This window comes from Polistes dominula, unplaced genomic scaffold (genome assembly GCF_049000335.1).
Source record: "Polistes dominula isolate Pdom_NZ unplaced genomic scaffold, Pdom_raw_medaka contig_31, whole genome shotgun sequence".
NCBI lineage: Eukaryota > Metazoa > Arthropoda > Insecta > Hymenoptera > Vespidae > Polistes > Polistes dominula.
This window is the reverse complement of record NW_028300925.1, coordinates 154552-177315: the sequence shown is the minus strand read 5'-3', so window position 1 is coordinate 177315 and position 22764 is coordinate 154552. Positions and strand designations below refer to the sequence as shown.

Genomic DNA, 22764 nt, shown 5'->3' with positions numbered 1-22764 from the left:
AGCTCTAGCTCTCTATGTGTATAGTTATTCGTTAGAAGCCACCTTTAACTCAGCCGGTAACGTCGTTAAAGACTATATTCCCTTCAAATTTGCTCTTTGATCGTACCCGTTAATTAATGTCACGATCTTTCGTTTGTCAAGACGTCACTACTTCTTTTTTAGTGTCTTTAGAATGATAACTTTATTCTTATGATATCTGTTCTATTATTTTCTCTTTTACTTTTATGTGTGCGTATGTGTGTGTGTGTGTGTGTGTGTGTGTGTGTGTGTTTTCTTTTAATACTTTTGCGAGATTTTCAAAATCATGTTATATGCAGAAATATTATATGTGAAAGAATTGTAAAATGTAAACAATTTATAATGTTTCTAAATTTTTTGTTTTTCTTCTTCTTTTTTTACAATTACCTATCAGAGAAAAGGTTATTTATGTTATTTTATCTTCGACAATGTTTGACAAATTGCAATAACGTAAAAAGCAGAAGCTATAGTAGGTATATATATATATACTTGATATTTCGAGAACAGAATACAAACGTCGTTGACTTTCTTCTATCTAATGGAGCATCCTATATACGACGAAGACGATGACGACATTTTCGAAGCGGATCGAGCAAATCGTTTCTCTTTTGAGGAACGCGCAGTAGTTCGAAAAAGAAACGAATACGAAGAAAGGAAACTGAATGGACCGATACAATGAAGATCAGAAAGGATCGTTCTGCCGATGTCCGGACGGACAATACCCTGAAATTCGCTTTATTACGAAGAACGAGACGATCTAATCGATCTTACCAGAAAACTAAACCTTCCTCAGTATTCTATTATATTGTTTTTTTGTATAGTGGCTTTATAGATCCGAAAGATTTAATTTATTTAATATAGTTCGCAAAAAAGAAGATATAAAAAAGAGAACAGAAAAAAAGACACAATTTTGTCTTCCATTAATTTAATTGTAACAGGTTTATTTGTAGTACGTTTAGATGAGTAAATAAAAAAAGAAAAAAAGAAAAAAAAAAGAAAGAAAAAAACTAGTCTACAATTTCTAGTACAAATTGTTGAAATACAAACGGTAAACATGTGAGTAAGATTTTACCATACGATACGTTTTATCGTATATCTTTTAGAGTTAGAAAAAGTAGAAAAGTAGAAAAGAAAAGGATCGTTGTGTATACACTTAAGTTACACAAGCGTAAATTAATGAGACTTTACTGCATATTGCTTTGGAAAGAAGGGTGCGCCGGAAAAAGTATGGGGTGATAGTTTGTAAGTGGTACGACGAACCTTCTGACCTCGACGTTTATTACTTAAAAGGAAGAGAGAGAAAATATCGACCTAAAAAGTCATGCGTAATTTAAACATAGATACATATTTAGACATATGTTACCGTTAAAATGTGAAATCCATTAATTCATGAAATAATCAGGTGAACCATAAAGTAACCGTACTGACCTGTTAAAGTATGAAAGAGGCAGAATGAAATACTTTAAATAAGCACTGTTTTTTTCTTTTTTTGTGATTACATTATTATGGATATTTCGTTAAATTGTGCCCGTAAAATATAACATATTATCAATAAAAATAAGCATATATGTATAATACGATCATTAAAATGTTCATATAAAATGTTTTTCTAACAGGCCTAATTATTTTGAGTAAAATTTACATTTTTTCATAAATAAATGATATATTATACGTTTTAACGGTAACATACATATATACTTATATAAGTAGATCTATGCGTAATATGTCCAATATTAGTAAGAATAATATTATAGGAAGTCACGACATACATTTATGATCAAATGTAGGCGAACGTGTTTCGTGACGAGTCAAGGGTGATAGCCACACGAAACCATATATTTTTTTCTTCTTTTATCTCACTTTATTTCTTTTTTTTTCTTTTTTTAAACGTTAAAATGAACTTAATTAATTAAATGAACGATCCATCTTACTTAGGACAAATTCATTTCCATTTATTTCCAGGATAATTTGTTACTATATGTTTTTTGATTTAATCTCTGTAATTAAAAATTTTTTATAGTATTTTATTTTTTGATAACGCACGTTAACCATCATATATACATTTTTATATAGGTCGTTATTTCTTGTTTTTTTTTTTTTTTTTTTTTTTTTCTATAATAAAATGAAAATAAAATTCTATATATATATATATATATATTTTAACTGTTATTAACGATTTAAAATTGTAATTTTCTCTCTCGTATATATTTTGTCTATAACTAATAAATAAATATTATGAACGAGTAAATATAAATTTAGCAAATTTATTTATCGTGACAATCAACGTGTGTAACGAATAATATAACGTAGGTAGTTGCAAAGAACGAAATTAATTCGTTTGATGGTAATCCGGGAGAATGGAGAAAATCGAAACGTCAGTATATACGACAAGGTATATTCAAAAGGTTAAATAGCTAATTTTGGTAGCGAGCTGAATGGTCAGGAAAGAGTTGCACGTGTGCGTGGAACGCGTTAAAAATGCTCTACGTTTTCCGCAAATTGTACCGTTATTACGCGAATAAATGCACACACGTATTAAACGAGAATTGAACCACAGACCCGGTGTCGACAAATAACAGTCTGACGTTATCGTATATATATATATATATATTTATATACATTTTACATCATTTTCTATACCAAGACGAATGACAAATTATATATCTGTAATATATGCATATTTAAATTATTCCTAGTGTGATACTATTATCGTAGCGTATTTAATTTACATAAATGGCATAAATGTATGTAGAGTAATTTGCCATGGCTGTATGATCTCGCAATAGAGAAGGAAAAGAAGATTGTATTGCAGCAGCAGGATTACTGTAGGATATTTAATTTTTCAGCATGGAATATATCGAAAGAACCAAAGACCAACCCGCCACGTTATACTCGCCACAGAATTTTAATGTGTGTGGTCATATGGCGGTCGACTCTTTGAAACAAGTACCTTTGATCATGGCGTTTTACGCGGTTCAACGTGATTGCTCGCAAATTGATGATTTTGTTACTAAAAAGAAGAAAAAATAAAACTTCTATGATTTGAAAAAAAAGATAGAAATTATTTCAATCGAAAATATATTTCAAATATTTCGCATTATTATATTTTGTTCTTTCTTTTTTTTTTTCATTTGTTTTTGAATTTGTATGTTGGGTACCATGGTAGCAGATGGGATTGCATAGTTGTGTAACGCTTGTCTCACGTCCGGAAGGCAGCTGTCGAAATTCCCTGTGACGAATTTTTATTTCCTCGCTATACTCGTTTCCGCTTGCGTTAAAAACTTTTCTTTTTCTTTTTTTTACATTTTATATTCTTTATATTTTTTTCCCCATTTTACAACTTATCTGATTCTAGTCATGGAGATGCTATCTTCTCTTGATCGATGGTCTAACACACGTCTAAACTAACTAAATTTATGGCTAAGCATTTTTTTTCTCTAGCTACACGTATTTATAACTGTTGTTTACAATTTTTTATTTTTTTATTTTTTTTTTTATTTGTAATAACCAACCTCGGCATACTATTGTCAAATAAAAAAAAATGAGATTTAAAATATGTATGATTTTGTAAACACGAAAGTGTGATCGATGGCATGAGGAAGAAGCTTCCTCGTCTCAGAAAAAAAAAATGAAAAAGAAAAGAAAAAGAATGAAAAGAAAACGGAGATGGAAAAAGATAGATGGTGAATAAATAAAAGGAGAATACAGAAATCGTTTAATTTTACAAACTTTACTTTTTAACGATGGTGCCAAGCCCAATGGTTACGTGTTAAGACATCGTAAAAGAGTTGCTCCTAAAAAAATATGTATATATATGTGTGTGTATGTACGTGTGTGTATGTACATATAGGAAAAGTAAATAGTTAATTGTTATTGACATTGGACGTCAAGAGAGCGTATATAACTGTTCGCTCATAAAGATGGACGACTACTATGGTTCTTGACGATGTAGAAATTTGATGTGCTTACTATGAGAAAGACGAAGGAACAAGTGCTTCTGTAGCTTTTAGAAAGTTAGAGAAACTCTAATTAGCAGTACTCGAAAGCTTAAACGATCCTCGAAATTGCACGGAGACGGTCTTTTCCACGAATTCGTGGCTTCCTCACGCTTCAACGTGCAAAACTAGCGGCACTAGAAACGCTACCAACAGCACCACCAGCTGCAACTTCCTCGAGAGAAATGACTTCTCACACCTTACTCAAATCCTATCGTATTTCTTCCTAATCTCGTTTTCTTTGCAATCGAGAATTAATCTATTTATCTTTTATCCTTTTCACATGTTGTTTTATTATTTCTTTCTCTTTATTATTATAGTCTGAAAATTCAACGACACTTGACACACTGATTTTGTTTATAATATAATAAAGTATAACTGAAGGAAAAAGTTCAAAATCAGAAAAGAAACAACACAGAGTGAGATAAATTCTTCTACATTTAACTTGCAAAATTGATATTCGAAATTGAAAAGATAAGTTTGAGATACATATGTTAGTTGTAACGGAGATACGTCAGACTATATTGCATATCTATTGAATTTCATTTGAAGATACACGCGGAAACGTTAGAATCACGTATCGACGTTTCGAACAATCTATACTCGCATATATAATAATAAATGCACGTACCTATGAATTCCATCCATTCTCTTCTACCATTCGTATTTACATCAACACTTACATTTTTATTTACATTGAGAATAAAAGTCGTAATAAGATGACATATAAACGATCTATCATGATGAGACATATCGTATACCGTATGTAATTCCATTGATTCCCTTGTTCCTCCTGAACGTCCGGTGCGTCATCTACTACTAATACTTCAAATTAACCCACTTTCAGACCCTCGATCCCCGAGTATCGGAGTGATGTAGCTCGACACTCGACAAAATAAACGATCATAACTTGGTTAGTCCGACGTTAAGTGACATCGTCATTTTACTTTCTTATTATATCGAGATTCCCCAAGTTTACAAATATTTTCTCTATAATTATCTAATTGTATTTTCTTCCAGTACGGTTTAACTTTTTACGAAATTAAATAATAAGAAAAAAAAAATATATATATATATATATGTGTATATACACAATATCTATTCTTTTTTTTTAAGAGCAATTACTTGATTAGTAATTTAAAGTAATCCTAGTAATTTGCTTCTTCTTCCTACACAGTAACTTCATTTCCATACAAGTTTGGAGCGTATATATACTCTAGAGTTAGAGAATAAGAGAGAGAGAGAGAGAGAGAAAGAGAGAGAGAGAAAGAAAGAGAGAGAGAAAAAGAAAGAGAAAGAGAGATACAGAGAGTAACAGTAAGAGTAACGAGTTCGAGAAACGCGTCCGTGCAGCCGGAACGAGCCACTTAACTAAACAGTAATTCTTAATTAGTGGTTTTCCACGTATGTTACGAAGCAAGCTATATCGTTCCAGGCGTCGTGTGGTTGTGCATGGATTGCAAAGCTTGCCTGTTCAGGAAAAGAGAAGAGAAGAGAGCCGGTAATAGCACCAGACACTCGTTGCAGAAGTTACGCGGAACGTCGAGCAAAGAGAGAGAGAGAGAGAGAAAGAGAGAGAGAGATTGAGTGAGTGAGTGAGTGAGTGAGTGAGTGAGTGAGTGAGTGAGTGAGAGAGAAAGATGAGGAACACTCGCAAATTTAACGACCGCTACTCTCAAACAAAAGTTTTATTCCCCGAAAGTGACCCCTTTTCCTCTAACTCATGCGTTATAAAACTATTTGTTAGACTAAACTTTTTCTACCCAACGAATTTTACACGTAAAGTAATGTGTGTTAAAAAAATAAAGAAAAAAAAAAACATGCAAAAATAGTAAGAAAAAGGAATTTACGGAAGAAACATTTATCGAAAATGTATTTAAATAAATATTACAAATATTAACGAATTTCAGCATTGCTTAAGTGTTTGTCTAAATAAAAAGAAAACAAAACAAGAAATGAAGAAGAAATAAAAGATAGAGAGAGAGGGAGAGAGAGAGAGAGATTATTGGATGAACGGGGTAACATACGCTTTAGCGGATCGTATTATGGGCATCAATGCGATTTAAACAAAATGTGCTTTCGTTTCTCCCATTTCCATATTATTCAAATGACAGCGAAGAACGGTGAACGAACATATTCATAAATATATATATATACACGTATTTGGAAGGAACGATTATTATTAAATGTACTCGCCAGGATATACATACCTTTGAAGCTTTTAATGCATTATACATCCATTATGGGCGACATCATAACGGTAACGCGTGTCGGAGAAAAAGCATTAAGCATTCTCGATGATATTAATAGTGAAATTTTATCCTTCTCGACGGCTGCGACGAATCGATGAACCACCACCCCCTCCTTCTCTTTATCCTACTCTTCTCTTTCACCTCCCTCTTTCTCTCTCTCTCTCTCTCTCTCTCTCTCTCTCTGTCTCTTTATAGTACTTTGATCGGTAAAATGCTTTCGATAAACGACACAGGTGTATGGTTTCAAGCGGCTAAAAAGCAACACGAGCGGTCGCCATATAATGATAGTTATCTCGTTCGAACATTTCGAACGCGTTTTTTAAATTCTTTCTCATACAATCGCGAGAATGACGATACTTTGTAATATGCGAACAATGCATACGTACGTGTACACGTACGTGTAGATAGAAATATAATATATACCTTTCTATGCATATATATATATATATGTAGATAGAAATATATAGATAGATATGTATATACATACCTATACCACCCCCCCTCCTTTCCCATGCTTTATGCGCTACAACGTTCTCTCGTTTTCAAATCACATCGATAGACGTTATGCATTTTTCCTCTCAACGCGATACTTCGCTTTTTGCTGTAATCGAGTGAACGTAAAAATGCAGCGGTAAAAGTTTTTCTTTGATTTACGATCCCGTCCCGAACATGCGAACGTTTGTCTTCCCCTTACATTCTCTATCGTTCTTCAAAGAATATATATGATTAGTTTTTCTTCCATTCGAAATATTGTCGATTTTTATGGATCTTATAATATGAATATATGTACATTTGTGGTGTTCGTCAAGAAAAACGAAAATATATTTTTACTCGATAGATGAACTTTAATTTATCATTCGAAACAAAACAATAATCTTACAATTTTGTACGTAAACATCTAACTGTTGAAATCAATTTATTAATCATATTCAGTGCTCATAATTTTATTTGTTTTTAAAGAACATACAAATGTTTGTAAATTCAAATCAGTCACCATAGGGTAATTCGCATTCGTGTTCGACAACAAGAAGGAGGATGGCGATTTTCCTTTCAGCCTTTTCATCGTGCTTCACAACCAAGCGTATTCTCCTTCGAGCTTCCGAATCTTGCTCTCCTAGAACTGGCAGGATCCTTAACTCGCCAAACTGATCCAGAGCTCGTCCACGAGTTTCCTGCCACTTGAACAGCCCCCTTGGGACAGATCGTTGCCACCTCATTCAACAACCAATGCCCGAGACGTCCCTTATTTACATACGACGTGACCTTAGATCCGATCAATGATATAGAATATTTTTACCCTTTTTCTATTCTTCGTTTCTATTTTTATCAGTATTATATACTGATAAAAATATACACTTATTAGATTAGAAATGTAAATTTATCTTCAATTTATTTTTCTCGTTTCTTATTAACTTTAAACATTTATCGATTTAACAATTTTTTAGAAAAAAAAATTTATCATTTTCAATTAATTCATGTAAAAATTCATTTCAATCGTATCAAGAAAATATTTTGCATTTTATTGTTCGATAATTGTGATATAATAATATCGATAAAAAAGTATCTCGAAATGAAAGGTATTATTGATGAGGAAAATTCTTTTGTAAGAAGAATTTACTGATGAATTCGTGACACGTGCGACCGACGGAACGTGAATTTTACTCAATCGTCGTCATCCATAACAGTTTAACAGTTTTGCGACACGTGCCGAACACATTTAAGAGCTTATGAAGTTTCTCTCAAAGGATTCGACTCATCAAAGAGACAGCTATTTATCGAGTACTTTGTTTTAAGAACCTAAATTAAGTCAATAGAAATTCTAATATTGCAAACATACAATAAGTGTATAGGATTATTTAATTAATTATTGATCAAAAGAGCTTAGAAATAAATGAACATTAGTTTGAATCATTAATTATCAAATTTCTCAAAAGAACTCGCTATTTATTTTAATTAATATTTCTCCTTCCTTTTCTTTCAAACTTTACAAATATAATATTAACAGAATAAAGAATATTTAATAAATTTTAATTAAAAATAATATAATTTTAAGAAGATTTCTTTTACAATCTTTGTATCTGACTTTAAATAGACATATAATTAATGTACTTTAATGGGAATAAAAAGAAATAGAACAAAAACAAAATTAAGAAGACGAAAAGAAGAAAAGAAAAACGTTATTTCGATCACGGTAATTATAAAATGACGATCTTTTGCAAGTAAGACTTTGAAAAGAAAGCAGACAAGAGAAAAGTGGCTTTTCGTTCGGTAGAAGAGATATTTTAAGAAAAATAAAGAGAAAGAGATAGAAGAATAAAAAATAAATGATAAGTATTTCAAATAGACCTCTTGTAAACTTTCACAAAGAAATAATCTAGCATTTATTTCCACAAGAATGATGACTCGTATTCGTATTTTCATTTTAAGTACTCGTTAAATCGTTGTCTCTCTATTTTTTTATATTCTATCCAATCTTTCTATCTTATCTATTCTATATATATATATATATACAAAAATATATAAGGTGTCTCATTTAAACGATGCAGTGAAACATCTCTCATATGATTTGAATTAATAAATAAATCATCGAAATAAAAGTAGGTAGAATTTAAAATGCAAATTTAACATTTATTACAATAATTTCATCGAAATCATCGAATAATTTCTATAAATATATTCCTAAAAAACTGGAAATTTTAATAATTTCTTGTTTTGTTTGAAATGAGACACCTAGTATATGATATAAAAAGAATACTGTAAGAACGATAAAGATGTTGTCGATAATCGAGTTTGGAAATCGAATAGGGAGAATAACTGTCTACAAAACAGAGAAAGATCCTTCTTCGGTTTGTGCCCCTTTCTTTCATTTTTCTTCGAGAGTTTGCTTATCTCAGAGAGTCTCTATTTATTGGTAAAATCCAGAAGACGCAGAAAAGCAAATATGATTGGTGCAGAAGGGAAAGTTGTAATAGTAGTAGTAGTAGTAGTAGTAGTAGTGTAGTAGTGGTGTACCAGAGAGAAGGAATCGTAGTAACAGTAAAAAAGAAATGAAAAGAGGGATATAAAAAAGAAGAAGAAGAAGATGGGAAGGGGGGGGGGTAAAGAAAAGCCGTCGTAGGAAAAGGGCGAGGGAACTTCGTTATCGGAAAATTCGGTCTGGACGAAAGTCGTTAACTTTCGACGGAAAGTCGGTTATTCTTGAGACGAATTCGCGTTCATTTCGACGCCAGAGCTGCTTGATTCGAAGTGGAAGCCTTCCTTCAAACGATCTCTCCTTGCGTAACGATTACTTCCTTTCTCTCTCTCTTTCTCTCTCTCTCTCTCTCTCTCTCTCTCTCTCTCTTTTTTTTTCCTTCCTTCTTTTTTTCTTGCTGTAACTCTTGTTTTTCTTCTACGAAAATTCCCCTCGTTATTTGTTCGAACCTTTTAAGTAACCACCTTATCCAGTTTCTCACGTTTTTCTATAATGTATCTATTGTATAAATAAATTAGTGTCTAAATGAATTAAATTTAGTTAAATTTAAGTATTAATGAATGGAATAAATTATTAACCCATTGAGTGAGAAACTCTTAAAATTTAAACTCAATGTATATATGAGCACATGTATATGAGTGCCTATTGTATTCAAAAGGTTAACAAACATTTGACGCTCATTATTTATTTAATATTTGTATGAACAAAAGACCTATTATAATAGTTTCTCCTAACTATATATATATATATATATCAATTTATCGTTTATAAAGTTTATCGTAGAAACTCGAACTCTCCCCCAATTTTAGTTTTGAACGTTAAAGAGAATTCGAAAGAAATGAGTGAAAGAATGAGAGAGAATGAGAGAGAAAGAGAGAGAAAGAGAGAGAGAGAGAGAGAGTTCTTCCTTTACAATTCGAAATACCGGATAGAATCGAGTCTTCGCGTTCATAGACTTCTAAGATATATTTCCTCTAAAAGACCGGAAATTAGGAAGGAAATGAACCGCTCTAAATAGACTACCGGCGTGGAGTATATCTGAGAATACACAGAAGTTGGGGGTTGCTTTCCCTTCGTGTTAAAATATACTTACGATATTTCTACGTGAAATCCATAGTATATACGTATATATGAATATGGGCACGTAAATACTTTGAATAAATATTAAATACACATTTACTCTTTGTTCCTGATAATTACATCGAAAAATAATCAAGTACATTAAAACGATAAATTCGTTATGGTTAAATAACTTAAGTTTGTTAAAATAAAACAATTAAGAGTGTATAATTGTTTACGGAAGGTACAATATGAAATTATAATCAACAAAGAGAAAAATTACAAATAATGAGGTAAGATCGTATATAGATAATGTGTATATATTATATTATTATATTATTATATTATTATTATATATATTACTATTACTTAACCTTGGAAACACATGCTTTTACCTTTTTTTTACCATAGAAAATGAAACAAAAAGATTCTTTGGAAAGAAGAAAATATACAAATACGAGTCTTTCTTTTGTTGTTAATAACGGTTCGAGAATCTTTCTAATTGAGGAGTGCGATAAATCTTTACTATAATAATAGATAAAAAAAAAAAATATTTTGTCAAGCTAATTAAAATTATTTGCCTCCAATATCACTGGAGGTGGAGGTCTAAAATATGCATCGGAAAGATCGCAAGGTTTTGTTTAATTAAAATTAAGATCGCATTTTGAAATAGAAAATAGAAAATTAAATCAATATAAAAAGAAAGGAAATAATATAAACGAGCAGGAAATCAAATATAAGGCTTATCGCTTACAAAAGGAAAGAAAATTAAAATATGTAACATTATAAGAATTATTGTCTACAAATAAAAGAAAGAGAGAAAAAGAGAAATGTAATGTAGGTTGGAAACGAAACGTGCGGAAAGATGAATAACGTTACGCCCAAAATTTTATCGCTTCGCAATATGTGAACTTTCTTTTCCCAAGCGGGCACATACAAGAGAAAGAGAAGACAAGAGAAGAGAAGTAGTAAGAGTAGAGAGATGAAAAAGCTTTCAAGGATACGAGGCGATTTTTCTACCTAGCTTGGGTGGGCATAGTGCGGCCTGGCAAACGCGTATAGGGAGAAAGGTAATGCGAATTTATTGGATTATTTTATCGGTACGTCGAGCTCTCGCGCGCATTATTGAACTACTACTTTCAGCGTTTACTTTTCTACGAGACTATAAGAAAGTGTGAGGATAGAGAAAGAGAGAGAGAGAGAGAGAGAGTGAAAAGGGGTTGGGTGGTTTACAAGAAAGAAAAGATGAAGAAAAAAAAGGGGGAAGGAGAAGTACAAGTACTAGAGAGTATCTTTCAAAAGTTACGAAGGTCCAAACGAAAAAAAAAAAACAAACTCTTTTATTGGTTCGTTAAAGAAAACTAGAAAGTTACGCGATAATCGAGTTTCGTTGTAAGGTTCGAGAATTTTATATATATTTATTTTTTTCTTTTTTTTCTTTTCGTTTTTTTTTCTTTTTTTTTTTTACTTTTTCTCTTTTTAATACTACTAAGAAAGAGGGAGACGGTAGACAACGGAGGTATTTAAATTGAAGTCTTATTAAAGAGACTTTTTCTGTTTTTTTCTTACTTTATTCTTTTTCTTCTCTTTTTCTCCCGTTCTTTCATTGGTTAAATTGTATTAAAATTTTTCGTTGACTTTTCTATATTTACATTTAACAATAGTCACTTGGAACGTTATTGAAAAAAAAAAAAAAAAAAAAAAAAATTAAATACACGAAGTTCGAGGGTAATAAACGGTCGAAGAGAATATGGCAGCAAAGTGGAAACTTTCCAAGAGAGGGAGAGAGAGATATATATTACACTTCTTGGTGAAGGTAATTGAAGGCAGGCAACAAACTTTTGACTGATAAAGGTCGGATAATGTTCGTTGAAGTAATCGCTTCTTCTCTCGTAGTATTATAATATTATACTTTTCCCTTATTATTTTGTACAAATCAAAGCTATGGATTTCGAAAGAGGAAGGAATCTTTGAATCACAAACCATGAAAATTTTTGTCAAATTTACATAAATGTAAATATATAATGCATACGTAAGTACGTACATATACGTGTCTTCATTAAAAATTTGTAAGATATTAAAATTTCAAATGTACTATTATAATAAGATAAAGAATTATACTTTTATATACATACATATTTACATTGACCAAAAATCAAATATATCAACGTTATTAATTAGTATACATTACTTTTATTATTATTACTGTAATGATTATATTTAGCGTAGCGTAAAACATCTGATCGTAATCCTGGACGAATCATTAACAAGTTCATCACATTTCTCTCTTATCATTATATAAAATACAGTATATAATTACGTAGCGTCGGCTCCTATTAAATATCCAATCATGTAACAGTAAATTTCAGCTTTTACACGTATTTTAATATTATCGTATCATGGTCAAATAATGTTATATAATCAAAAACCAGGTCGATAGTTTTCGTAAAAAAATAGAAAGAGAGAAATCAAGAGAGATAAAAAGTTGTATTCTTTTATCTAAGTTGATTAATTACAATACGTGTGTGTACACGTGTAGTATTGATTGGAAAAGACTTATTGTTAAGCTTATGTCGTTAAATCAACTTGAATAGAAAACAAAGATGAAAAAGGAAAGAGAGAGAGAGAGAGAGAGAGAGAGAGAGAGAGAGAACAACAATTAAGATGGTAAGGAAACTTTGTCGTTTTCGCGCTTTCCTAACTATATATTGATCAAATGCTTGGTAAAGCTCGTATAAGCCTAAGGGTCGGACCAAAGCACGCAAATAGCACAACCTGGCAGAATAATAAATGGGCTTGCCGAACGGAAGAAAGTAGAGAGAGAAAGGGGTAAAATAGTGAAGGATCATGTATAACGGTGAAAGACGGAGAAAAAGGGATGATGAAGATGAGAGAGAGAAAGAGAGGGAGAGAAGAAAATGGATGAGAAAGAGAACATATACGATTGATGGAAGACGTTACGTAAAAATATCTCTCCCTCTTCGTTCTCCTTTCTTCACTCCTTTCAATCCAACCCCCAACTTCCTATGACGATCTTGACGAATGTTAATTTCCTCGTTGAAAGTCGACATACATTGATGATGAATCGTTTTTTAAATTATAACGATTCGATTCTTTATCTTTTTTAAACTTGGTTAGAATATATTTTAATCATGCTTGTGTTGTTTTTTCTGTTATAGGTAAGAGAACAATTGATGGTTGGATTGTGGATATGGATACTAGCAACACAAGACTTTTTTTATTTAAATTGATATGGTACAGGTAATTAGGATATTTTTGTCGACGATTACTATTTCTAAAGATTCTACACATACTAGAAGAGTATTTCTGTGCAATTTAAATGGTTTAGCAGTGTACAAAGATCATTCGGCTTAAGGCTGCTTAAATTTTACTATCTTACATAATTGGCTGTAATCGTGAGTATCCAAGACGGTTAATGAGATCGTTAATCCAAGGTCGTTCGGAGTTTACCCCTACTTAATACGTCCTTAAGATTTAACGAGTATTTCAAGGATATTGAAGTAGTCTAAATGTTAAGCGCGACATATCGTCTCGTTTTTGATCGTCAAAAATAGAGAAAAAATATTAATAAGATTTATTTTTAACAAAAAAAAAAAAAAAAAAAAAGAAACAGAAAAACAACCATAAAAACTTATAAATAAATTATATGAAGAAACATACTATAATATGTTATATTCATATAATCGTAGCAAGTATAAGACATTATATCGGTTGAGTAACTTTGCGAGTTCTCTAAAGCGAGCTCGTATCATCGATTTGGTCCCAAGATTAAATTGAATCTGCTGGAAAGCTTCGACGATCAAATAGGATAGTAGTATCCACGTTCTGTAGAAACACCGTCGTGTGGTTCTGGAAGTTGAAGGTTCGACGCTTCGCCATTTGCTGCTGCTACACCGTACCAACTTACCACGTAGTTGGTCATTACTGCTAAAAGCAAATCCAAGACTAAGGTCGAGGTCGGATATCTCTCCTCTTGGCTCGCCTTTGTCCCTGATGTGTCTGCATCCTCCTACATCCTCCTACATCCTCCTACATCCTCTTTCTCTTTCTCTCACTTCTACTCTCCGAATTATCCACTTTATTTCATTAACTATATTTACCGTATTCGAAATAAAATCAATCTCCAATAAAGAATATTTTGTATTAATTAAAACAGAAATGCACACATAACAGGTTTTATATTTACTTATGTAATATAAATCCATTGAAAATTTATCTCATCATTTTATTAACCGAGGCAAATAAAAGTAAATCCTTTTTTTATTACATAATTTTCTTATCAATTAACTTTTATTTGTAATTAAAAGATTAATATTATTATACAATTAAATTATATAAGATAGTATTAATGTGAATTTTTTTCTTTTTTATACAATTAAAATGAGTATGTTTGAAGAAGAGCTAAACGGATAAGTTCTCGTTTGTTTAATTTCATAAAGTATCGAATAGCTCAAGCTGCTAGATCTTGAATAACATCTTCATATCTGTCAAGGTCAATCATAATTTAAAAGACTTGATTAATTTATTTCGTGTTTTTATAACAGTCAGACGAGCTGTCACAACAGTAGAGTAGAATAAAAAATGTATAAGATCAAACTGTAGGCTAATATGTACAATTTTTCTCTAACTGTATTATACCGGTTTGTTTTGTTTAATTTATACAACCTTTTCTTTTTGTTCACTTAAAATTATTAAAATTTATACATTAAAAAGAAAAAAAAAAGAAGTTAAATGTCGCACATTTGTGCAGATTGTTAGAAAATACTGGAATAATAAAAAATAATAGCTTCAATTTTGTTGTTGTTGTTGTTAGTTTTTACCGCTTTTGTTTCTTTTCTATTGTATACAACTTAGCTACTATTTCTTGCTCTCTTTCTTCTTCGTGTGTATACATCCAGTTGGGATCGCAATGCAGAGGGACGGATAATAGATGTTTACGCACGGCATCACACATGATCCTTGCTCTCTGTAGCCGAGGATCTCTCGAGCGAAACAGTGACATAATCGTGAACGTATATACCAACATACATATATGTACATAGGAGTAACGCACAAGTTAACGCACGTAGTTAACCGACGAACGTTCGTTCGTTCGTTCGTTCGTTCGTTCGTTCGTTCGTTCGTTCGGTCAGCCAGCATTGTTTCACGGTATAACGTTCCTACTGTTACGTTTCTACTTGGTATCACTAATTATTCTAGATCAATGAGCATTGTTACATTTCGATTAGGATCGTAAAGGATCCCTCTTTCTCTCTCTTTTGTTTCCATTTGCGTTATTTAATTAGTTTTCTATTAGTCTAATTGTATTAGAGAATTTATGTAACAAAGCTTTCACGTACATATAATATTTTGTTCGCCATATATTAAATCATTAATTCCAAATCGTTAATTAATATATTTCTCAGTGAACTAATTGAATAGATCATTTTTGTGTAAATCAATTTGTTTTATTTTTGTTGTTTCACAGTTTGTAATTAATGTCGTTATAATTATTACGATCTTCTTAAAAACTTGTAAGTTAAGTTAAAGTTAAAGAGAGATATTACTTTTGTTTACAAATCGCAACTTATTTTAAATGTAGCTTCTTCGCGTCGTTTCATTAGTTGGTCTCTTTGCATAGTCAGCATATACATTGGTGATAGTAGCATAATATGAATATGCAATTTTATGACCGCTCAGGGGAGACTCGCGTGTTTGTATTTATGCATGCATGTAAGAGAGTTACGTATTTTCCTTCCCCGCGAGAAAAGCAACTTGTTCGTAGGAAAGTTGTACCCAGGAAGTGCACCAACACATGCAATAAACAGAGAAGAGAAAGAGAGAGAGAGAGAGAGAGAGAGAGAAATCGTTTCTCTGCGTCGTGCTACGTAGAGTAGCTTGTTTCATTTACTAGATTATTTCGAAATTCGTTTCTCACAACGGTAGGTAGCCTCAACGAGTTTCGAAATTGGTCGCTCGAATAAAATGCTTTTTAGTCAAAAACAAAGATTTTTGTGGGCAACGTCACGTTTGCAAAATTTATACTTTCTCTTATCACATTTACTCCTTATCGTTTGACACAATTTTCCCTACTAGTTTATATCGCTCGCATTCATTGATCATTAGAAAAGTAATATATCTTCTAATATTTCATTTATATCATATTATTTATCTGATATTTTTTTATCTATTATTAGATAAAAAGTATAAAATAATTACTGTACATTTAACTTGTATAAAGACATAAATAATTAACGAATGGAATAAGAAAACAGATTTAACGATTTTCTGAAGTTCAAACGATTTAAAGCCTCGTTAGTTGGAAAGAAGTTAGAAAAAAAGATTGGAATCTTGCTTCTGATGCTTTCAGTTTACACGTTTATGGTCCAGCTGACGCCTCGTCCGGGGATAGAATGTTGCTCCAGAAGAAATAAAGATAAAACGAGGATCGATTTCGTGTTATCTCATCACACATGAGAGAAAAACAGAGAGAAAGAGAGAAAAGGAAAACATAGGTGGCGTTTTTTTTAATAGTAGCAATAAAAAGTCAAAGAGAGAAATAAAAGAAAGCGAGGAAGAAAGGGAGGAAGAAAGGAAGTCCGACAGTAGCATACAGTCTTAACACTACTTTCCCGCCGAAACGTAATTTAAAAGTTGGCAAGCCTTGGCATAGAAGTGTGACACCCTCTGCTGTTAATGAAACTTCCTCTGACTCACACTTTCAATTTTCCACCGCGTGGCTTCGTGCGATTCCTTTCCTCTGTTTCTCTCGCCTAAGGCATCTTTCCCTTTCTCTTTTTATCTATCTATCTACCTTTCTCTCTTTTTTTTCTTTTTCTCTTTCTATCTTCTTTTCACACTAAAGTCACAAGTTTGCTTTCTTACGAACGTCAAGGTTCATGTTTCCTCTTTTTTACAACACAGACACGCCCTGTTATCACCACATCTTTTCTCATCAATTTCTTTTCTCTCTTTTCTCTCTTTTCTCTTTCTCTCACCATCTCTTTTTCATCCTTCCTTATTTTTCAACGTCAACGTCCTGTTGCTTCTTTTCCATTCGACACTCGCGATCATAATCATTCTTTTCTTTTCAAAGTTTCCATAGTTGTTGAAAAAACGACGAACATTTTTCGACATTTCATCCTTCGTTATCTGCTTCTTCTTTTTCTTTTTTTTTTTTAATTTTAATTTTTCTACTTCATTCGTTCATTCCTTCATTGTGTATTAGTTTTAATTAATATTTTATTTTTTTAGGTAAACGTTGTGCATGTAGATTTGAAAAATAAACGCATGAAATGGATTAGATATACATAGTAAAATCTAAAGTATAGAGAATTCATATTGTTGGTAGGCAAATAAGCGCAAAAATGCTTGCCAAGCCGGTAAACCTCTCTCATATTGACTTAAAGTTGGAAAACGTAGCTACAATGATATCCTCCAACTCAGCACCACCTCTTTTTCTCTCCCTTCTCTCAATTCCTTTCTCTCTTATACACCGAATCCATAGTACAGCGCAGCACAGCACAGCACAGCAGCCCACGAGGTTCTTTCGCACGGAGAAGTTTAGTGAGAAACGAGACTTTAGCGAGTAAAAGTTCGTCGGGACGTAGTCAAGCTGCTTTTTACGATCCTAAGTGAATATTTCCGTGTAATGGAAAGCTCGCCAAGGTTTTCTCCCTGTTTCGCGTATTAACTTCTACGATGGAAATGGATTTCTGTAGAAAATATCCAAGGATAAGAAGAGAACACGTTTAAACGATCGAGAAATCTATTTTATTTCTATACAAGTTGTATTTTATTTTTCTATTGATAAAAACGACTCACTTTTCTTCTTCTTCTTCTTCTTATTATTATTATTATTTTTTTTTTTTTTTTTTTATTTATTCGATACAATATTATTATTAATTTTTCAAGCGAATTTATCGTCATATTCGACGTATACGTTTGGGGGAAAGAGATCGTTTGAGAGAGTAGGTAGACCAATCATTTTATACATTGTAGAATGATTTAGAAGAAACGGAAAGGTATCGTATATTTGACGATATTCACTAGTTGACATTTATTGCGGTAATCTCTTCTCTCTGCAAACGTCGGAAGATAAATATCGGGCACGAGCCAAGAACGTTTGCATCGTATGTTAGTATCGTTTACGAAGTGAAATTGCATGTGTAAGATGTCACGTGTAGTGCGAGTAGTACAAGATTAAATGTCAATAGTGTACACGGATCGCGACAGGTGAAATGCCTCGAGGTTTGCTTCTCTCATTAGGTTTTTAATGAGATGGTGTTACATCTTAACAAGAATAAGAACCACCATTTACCCATCTTTGTTTCGAACCTTCGGACAATTGTTTTTATTATTTAATTATATATATATAATCATTTTTTATCCTTTTAATATTTTCCTTTCTAAAATATTTCGATGATATATATATATATATACCTACCTTTTCATTTTGGTATTATTTTCTCAAACATATATCAAAACATTCTTGTTTATTTTGTTCTTACTTTTTACTTGAGTATTAGATAAGACAAAGACAAAAAGTTTTATGAAAATTTGTAAAGAATGGTGTGGAAGGAAAAAAGATACAAGATAAGAGAGAATGAGGGACTGAGAGAGAGAGAGAGAGAAGAAAACAGAGGATGGTTCCGTTGGTTCGTTCAATGAATCAACCTAGTCGTTTCGCCGTTGGATTTACAGGAAAATTTGTGCACGCGAGGTTCGCTTAATGCAACGCACCCTTTTGCGCCCGTCCCGTAATTCGTAAAGCGTATTCCTCAATGGAAATAACCACGGTGCTCATACGCTGTAATTAATGCCCGCACTAAATTTATTTTAATCGCCGAGATTACGCGGAATAATAACCGCTAAGTGCTGTTCACGGTCTAATGTCTGGCAAACGCGCACACCTATATATACATATACATATATATATATATATAGATCTCGACCACCCGATATTTTACAAACTTAGTCTACGTGTTCCTTACTAATAACGACAATTTCTACGTTTCTATTTCTCTACTCAATTATATCTAATCATTGAAATAATTGAGTAAATTTCTATTGTATTTCTATTAATTCGTTTAATCGATAATTATAGGTGTATTAATGGGTTATGGTATGTCGATAATTAGAATTGCATTTGTTTTTCTCGATGAACGAAATTATGGAATAATTTTTTAATTTATTTGAAGCGTATTTGCCAAACGACTAATCGTCAATGAAGGGTAAAGTTTATCAATGATTTGAAATCTGTTTATGAATTATTTTATCAATGGTTTCACACATATCAATGATTTACAACGTGTGTCTACGGTGTGATTCATCAATGGTTCACAGTGTGTTTGAACAGTTAATAATTGACAATATTTCCACATAGTAAAATTTCAATGTTTCATACCAGACGTTTGCAATAATGACCTATTATTGTTCTTTGTTGAATCGCACATCGATAAATTATTCATTTGTATGATTGATAACATTTTATAATGCATAATTGAATAATTCATTAAATGTGACATTAATAAAGAACAATTACATTAAAACTGATTAGAAATTAAATAGAATAAAACGCCTTATGACAATAGTGATATTGCATAAAAGATAACAGTGGATCGTAGTCTGAAAAATTGAATGCACATTGAAAATACCATGATAACGGACGAACGAACGGACGAACGAACGGACGAACTAACGAAACGAACGGACGTACGCGAAAAAATTTTTTGTGTTATCCTTGAAGTACGCTTCACTACTACCATTTTATCCTTCTCCTTTCTATTGAGAGAAAAACGTTCGAAATGCGACTTAATTGGAGCCGCTAATGTTCGTTAGCAGTCAGAAATAAAGGAGGAAGAGTCTGTACCTTCTTCTATCGCCTTTCAATCGGTCACGTTCTTCGGAAACAATTCGTTTGAAAGTGCATTCACTCGGTCCGTGGTTCCATTGTTCAGAACCAGAAGACTCTCGGTGTTAAAGGAAAACGAGAAAATTGATATTTTTCCATCGTTTCGCATAGATAATACCCGCTATTGAATTTCATTCGTCGTGATGCCAACAGAAGAAGAGAGAAAGAGAAAGAGAAAGAGAAAGAGAGACAAAACTCGATTATAATTGGATTCTGGAAAGGAACATTCAGTCCCTCTCGTTTCTATCTCACTTTTCTTCCTCTTCCTCCCCCTCCCTCTATCTCTTTCTCTCTCTCTCTCTCTCTCTCTCTTCTCTTCTCTTCTCTTCTCTTCTCTTCTCTTCTTACTTTACCGAAGATGAGAAATTTTCTATGGTCATTATTGTAGCAAAATAATATTACTTTAGTTTTGTCAAAACTCCCTGAAAATTCGAACTCGTTTTATTAATACGACAAAAAGAAAAATTACATTTATGTTTAAAAGAAACCATTCTAAAGAAAAAAATATATATGTACCATGTGTGTACCTCTATGTATGGTAACAAAATACTTTGGGCAAAAAATATATTAAAACATAGCAATAGAGAAATTAAAATAGAAAGTAAAAAAAAATATATATATATATATATATCGAGAACGTTTCAATTAAACGTAAAATAATTTCTTTTGGATGTTATTTCCGGATTCATTGACAGGCGCTTTCTCGTGAAACACTCGACCTTTCCTCTCTCCCTAACACGTTGAAAAGCTCTCGATCGATGTATCCGTTCTTTCTTTTATTCCTTCTTCTTTTTCCCCTGTTTATCTTCTTTTTTTTCTTCTCTTTTTTTCTTTCTTTCTTTCTTTTTTGCGAACCGATGACGCGGAAAACATCGCGACGGGATCGAAGTACGAAGAAGCAAAAGCAACAACACATCAACGACAACGTAGTACTACTATGCTATACACATTGTAGATGCATTCGCACAATGCAACCCCTGTCGTCGTGGGCAACTTGTTCGATGATGGGAATAGCTTTTACCGGTGCGCAAACCAAACCAACCAAAGTCAAGCCAAGCCAAGCCGAGTCAACGTCTGTCTGGTTTCTGGTAAAGTCAACGTAACACAGGGTATCGCTCGGGGACAGGGATAGAGCAAACACGAACACTACAATTTATTTTCTTCGTAAAGCATCATTTTTCGCTATCCCCAGGGCGGGCGATTCACGTGCGTGATTCGTCGAATCTCTATGTAACGAACGATACCTTCCAAAAAATAATCAACTCTTCCTTTTTCTGCGTGTTGTAACTTTCAGAACGGACACACTTGTCATTTTTCTTGTTCTCAATACTATTGTCTTTCTCTCGCATACCTTATTGTTCCAAGTTTCTATCCTTGTTATTTATTATACTTAAGATTACTCCTACTCTTTCTCTCTCCTTTTTTTTGTCTCTTTATTTGTCAATTTCTCAACAAAGCTTCGATTGTTTGGCTCGTTTTGTCAGCAAAATCGTTATCGGGTATAGATCAATTTAACAAACTTTTATCATCGTACTTGGCATTTATAAAGAACGATAGGCTAGATTAGGATACTCTTTTTGTCCTCTCGTCATTTTCATTTTTTGTTTAGTCTCGTTATTTTTTCCCCTTCACCCCTTATATATCGTCAGTTAGTTCCATGCTCATGAACCATGAGCTTTCTTTCTACTACCTGCTGTAGAAGTAAAAGTAGTAGTAACGTAAAAATAGTTCAAGTGGACCTTCCATTTTCCTCCCTTTCCCCCACTCTTGCTTTTCTCGTCGTTGAAAACGACTGCTATTCGAGCTTCTCCGAAAACCGTGGAAGAATATATAGAGTGCTTTTCAGTAACGTTGAAGAACCGAAAGGCGCGTTCTGCGTTAATAACAAGGCGGAAACTAGTATCGCTATGAGGAGGAGTATGCTGCCCATCATATTCATCCTACTGTTTTCCTCCTCAAATTGGAAAATGATACTTCACCCGAATACTAGAGAAATATATTTTCTTTTTATTTTACAATTTGGCCTCGTTTAATTTCGATCATAGAACAAACGCGGTATTATTTTTGTTTCTTTGTATTCTTTGATGTATATAGATATATATATTACGAGAATTAATCGATAATTTTTTCATGATGATAATAATAAATAATCGTAAGAAATAATTTATATGTATAATTTATTGTATAATATTTTATTGAGTTGTAAAAATAAAATAAATGAGTAAATATAAAATACTCAAATATATTTTTTCGACAAATTGTTTGTTGTAGATCGTAAATAATAAATATATAAAAATATAATTCTCTTTCTTTAATAATAATCTTTTAAAGAATAACGATAATAATTGAAAGATATTCATTTGAACAAGAGAAAATAACGAGAAGATATTCTATCTTTCTTCTTGTTCCCTTTCCTCGTTTCATTCTTCGAAATTATTCTGTAAAAGCGCTTTTCGTTTCTACGCGATCGTTCATGATTGTACATAATAGATAGCCTCGGAGAAGAAGAAGAAAAAAGAAACAAAAAATGAAAATAATAATTCTTAATAGACA

General features: G+C 32.2%; 1 protein-coding gene across 6 annotated transcripts in view; it reads left to right on the top strand.

Moving 5' to 3' along the window:
- Fas3 (fasciclin 3) overlaps positions 1 to 22764 on the top strand; it is a 247531-nt gene that overhangs the window by 129674 nt on the left and 95093 nt on the right. The gene's annotated exons all lie outside the window — the stretch shown is intronic.